The sequence below is a fragment of the Juglans regia genome, chromosome 7 (assembly GCF_001411555.2).
Source record: "Juglans regia cultivar Chandler chromosome 7, Walnut 2.0, whole genome shotgun sequence".
Taxonomy (NCBI): Eukaryota; Viridiplantae; Streptophyta; class Magnoliopsida; order Fagales; family Juglandaceae; genus Juglans; species Juglans regia.
In genome coordinates, this window is record NC_049907.1 from 23,554,771 (window position 1) to 23,559,802 (window position 5,032).

Consider the following 5,032-nt stretch of genomic DNA (forward strand, 5'->3'; position numbering starts at 1 on the left):
CCAGAAATTCATGCTAACCAGTGTGAAGACGAGAGGGATGAGTCACGATGGGACTAACGTCCCTACTCTTGGAGAAACTAGGACTGAAACCCCGTTCAGAGGAACCAGGGTCCAATTTGCAGAAATTACAGCCCGACCCGCAAAGACAAGAACCTTGCTCAGAGAAGTAATAGGAGCTCTGTCAGAGGAAGAGCCATGAACCCCCACATGGAGAGCCCACGTCAAAGAGACTCGAGAAGAGCAGAGCCTCCCATATGCAAAATCAGCACCATAGTTGGAGGATATGCTGGGGGAATGACTTCCTTGGCACGAAAGGCCCATGCAAGGAGGGCCAAGTATGAAGAAGGGTTCTCCGCCCACAGACCCTCCCATAACAATAGGGATAAGACCTGAGAATATGTCGTAACTTTCAGCAAAGAAGATGGAGAAGGTCTGTCGTGCCTCCAAGACGATGCACTGGTAGTAACGGCACAAATTGCTAACTATTAGACCAAAAGAGTATTAATCAACAACGGCAGCTCTGCCAACATCCTCTTCTAGGAGGCATTCATTAAAATGGGAATCACTCTCGATAGGTTGCAACCAGTGCTTTTAATCTAGTACCGTACCGGCCGGTACTGTCGATATTTGCCGTATCGGCCACTAGACCGGTACAGGTATCATATATATTTCGTACCGACCCAAATACCGGTCGTATCGGCCTATATTTCGGCCTTTATTTTTTTTTTTCATTTTTTCAAACTACAAGCTTTTTTTTGACCCCAAATTCAGACTAGACTATTTATCATTTATATATATATATGCATTTATATATAATTTATTCATATATAAACTATTATTTTTTAATATAATTTATATATATTTATATAAATAATTTATTCATATATCGACTATCCTGAAACGGTACACGAAATGGTACTGGTACTGAAATATTTCGTTCCAGTGTCTTGACTGGTACGACATCCGGTACAGTATTCAAAACATTGGTTGCGACAAGCACTTACACCCCTCAAAGGCTTCACAGGGGACACCATCCAGCCAGTTGAAATAATCGCTCTGTCTGTGTTGGTGGGAACAGGCCCCAAAACAACATCTCTCATGGTAGACTTCTTAGTGGTAAAGGCCTTGTCGTCATACAACGTGATCCTTGGATGTCCATCCTTGAATCGCATGGAGGTTGTAACCTCCATGTATCATCTGAAGGTAAAATTCCCGAACTCATCTGAGGTAGGAGAAATGTGTGGCAAACAGCAGACCGCAAGATACAGTTACACCATAGAAATGAAGTCAAAGGCGATAGTTGTAGAAACTCTTGAGCAAGACCACGGGGAAGCAGTCATGCCTCCACCTCTGGCCCTGACAGAACTAGACCGAGAAGTAAGGGATGAAGAGGCACTATGGTAGGCGGAACCTAACGAGCTGCTAGTTTTGATACCAATGGATCCTGAAAAACCAGAATGGACTGTGCGAATGGGATCTAAAATGTCCACTGAGTTAAGCCGATCTATGGAGCAACTACTTATCGAACATCGTGATGTCTTCGCCTGGTGCCAGGAAGAAATGCCTAGTGTTGAAAAATCAGTAATAGAGCACCGCCTTAGTGTAAATCCAGAGGTAGAAAGAGACAAGTAGAAGCGTTGTAGTTTCAGTGCAGAGAAGCATGCTATCTCGAATGGCTCTCTAACATAGTACTGGTCAAAAATGCAAGTGGGAAATGGAGAATGTGTATCGACTTCACTGACCTGAACAAGGCCTGTCCTAAAGATAGTTCCCCCCCCACCCCCAGGATAAACTTGATAGTGGACTCAAAGGCCGGGCACACCTTACTCAACTTCATGAACGCATACTCCGGCTACAATCAGATTAGGATGAGCCTGATGACGTGGAAAAAATGGCATTTATCACCGATCGAGGACTTTACTGCTACAAAGCGATGCCATTCAGTCTCAAGAATGCTGGAGCAACATATCAACATCTGGTCAACCAAATGTTCAAAAACCAGATCGGGAGAAACATGAAAGTTTATGTAGATGATCTTTTAATTAAGAGCAAGAAATCCGAATAGCACCTTGATGATCTCCGGGAATTTTTTGGGGTCGAGTCAGGAAAATTCTTGGGATTCATGGTCTCCAAGCGAGGAATCGAGGCTAATCCCAAAAATGTTAAGGCAATTGTTGATATGCCTCCAGCCCGAACAATCAACGAAGTTCAGAGATTGGTAGGGAGGGTAGCTACCTTGGGCTGTTTCATCGCGAAGTCGACTGACCGGTGCCTCCCTTTCTTCAAAGTCTTGAGGAAAGCACAAGAATGGGATGAAAAGTGTGGAAGGGCCTTCAGCGAACTAAAGGAATACTTAGCCCACACCTTTGCTCAGTCAAACCACGCTAGGGGAAGACCTGACTACTTACTTGGCTATGTCACCCCATGTAGTGTCCGCCGTATTGACTCGAGTAGAAGAAGGAATTCAACATCCCGTTTATTAGGTAAGTAGAGCCTTTCAGGGTGTAGAGACTAGATACCCCCAAACGGAAATGCTAGCATTCGCATTAGTAATCACTGCTAGGCGATTAAGGCCTTATTTTCAAGTTCTTCCAATAAAAGTCCAAACTGATGTTCCTGTGAGAAAAATATTACAAAAACCTGATACGTCTGGTTGAATGACTAACTGGGTAATTGAGCTAAGCGAGTTTGAGATCAAGTACCTTCCACGCATCGCCATTAAGGGACAAGTATTGGCAGATTTTGTAGCTGAATTCTCAAACTTTCTAGATGAGGTGATCATTATGCCCCAGCGCAAGCTGTCGCAGGTCTACATTGATGGTTCATCCTACCAGACTAGGGGAGGTGTGGGAGTATATATAATAACAGACTCAGGAGAAAGACTTGACTATGCACTCAAGCTTGGATTCAAGGTCATCAATAACGAAGCTGAATATGAAGCACTCTTCTTAGGTCTGACAATTGCCAGATTGTTGGGGGCTACTGAAGTTGAAGTAAAGGTTGATTCGCTAATAGTAGTGGGGACAAGTAATCGAACAATTCCTTACGAAAGGAGAAAATTTGAAAAGATGTCTCCAGCGGGTAGGAGAGGAGCATGATCTCTTCCAATACTCTTCTATCCATCAGATCCCTAGAGGTAAATGCCAAAAGCAGATCAACTGGTGAAGGCTGCCTTGGGTCGAGAAGAAGTGCCGTTCCTGGATCATGTTGTAATTCGGACTATTGATGTGGCAACCGTGGGGATTTGAGTGTCCATTATTGAGGTCATACAGCCCCTAGAATGGGCCATTGACATTCTAAATTTTCTTCAAGAGGGAGTCTTTCCAGATGACAGGGAGGAGGCTCGACAAGTTAGGAACTGAGCGGCTAGGTTCACCTTGGTCGAAGGGGTCCTCTACAAGAGAGGCTATGTCAAACCTCTATTAAGATGCATCTCTTCCGAATAAGCTCAGTACGTGCTAGTAGAGATACATGAAAGAGTTTGTGGGAATGACGCTAGTGGAAGGGCACTAGCAGTCAGAACTACTCGAGCAGGGTATTATTGGCCTAACTCTCACAGAGATGTCGACGAGTTCGCCAGAAAGTGTCTCAAGTGCCAGGAAAATGCTCTTATTCCTCATTACCCCCCCTCCCTGAAAAACTCACTTTTGTCACTTCCCCATGGCCTTTTGCACAATGGGGATCAGACTTTACTGGCCCCCTCCCAGCTGGCAAAGGAGGAGTAAAGTTTGTTGTGGTAGTAGTCGACTATTTCACAAAGTGGGTGGAAGCAGATGCTCTAGCAACGATTATGACCTGTGCAATTACAAATTTCCTCTAGAAATCAATAGTCTGCCACTTCGGGACCCCCCAAAGCTTCATTTCGGACAATGGGAGGCAGTTCGATTGCTCCCATTATCGGGAGTGGTGCTTAGAGCTCAGAATCAAGACTATGTACTCATCACCAGGACATACCAAAACCAACGGGCAAGTTGAAGCAACCAACAAAACGTTACTCAACATCAAGAAGAAGAAGCTAGGAAGCCAGAATGGGTAATCGGCTATAAAATCACCCAGCACATTGTGGGCATACTGAATGTTAGTAAGGGAAACTCCCTTCGCCTTCGTCTATGGAACTGAATCCATGATACCAGTTGAAGTGGTGGTGCCACTTATCGAGTACAAGATTTCGATCTGGATCGCAACAACAAGAGATTGAGAGAAAACTTGGACTTCTTGGAAGAAAGGCGGGAGGAAGCAGTAAGCCGAGCAACAGACAACAAACGAAGAGTTGAACAATATTTTAAAAAATAGTATTAAAACAATGTGGGAGACATAGTATTGAAACAAATAGAAGTTACAATACAGGATGAAGGCAAACTGGGTCCCAAATGGAAAGGGCTGTATTTGGTAACAGCAACCGGAAGACTTGGTTCTTATCGGCTTAAGAACCACGAAGGACACGAGTTGCCACACCCATGGAACGTCGTGCAGCTAAGGAAGTATTTTGTATGAAAAATCTGAGTCGGGCTCAAACAATGTAAGATTGTGATTAGTTAAATTTCATGGACTAACTTTGAATGTTGCATTATTGTGTCTTCTACAAACTGCTTAAATCAAACAAGCCTGATCTCTAGATCGGCCATGAAGTATAAAGCATAGGAACCGAGCCATGAGCTCTGACCTGCTAATAGCTATTCTCAACGCAGTCTAAATGACTTGCCAAGATTCATGCAAGGATGCTAAACGATGCGTTGGAGAGGGAGCAGGGCCCTAGGGCTCTGCCAACCTATAAGGGCCAATCCACGAAATATAAAGCACAGGAACCAAGCCATAAGTTCTAACCTGCTAATAGCTATTCTCAACGCAGTCTAAATGACTTGTCGAGCTTCGTGCAAGGATGCCAAAAATGCGTTGGTGAGGGAGCAAGGCCCTCAGGCTCTGCCAACCTATAAGGGCCAATCCGCGAAGTATAAAGCATAAGAATTGAGCCACAAGCTCTAACCTGCTAACGGATATTCTCAACATAGTCTAAATGACTTGCCGAGCTTCG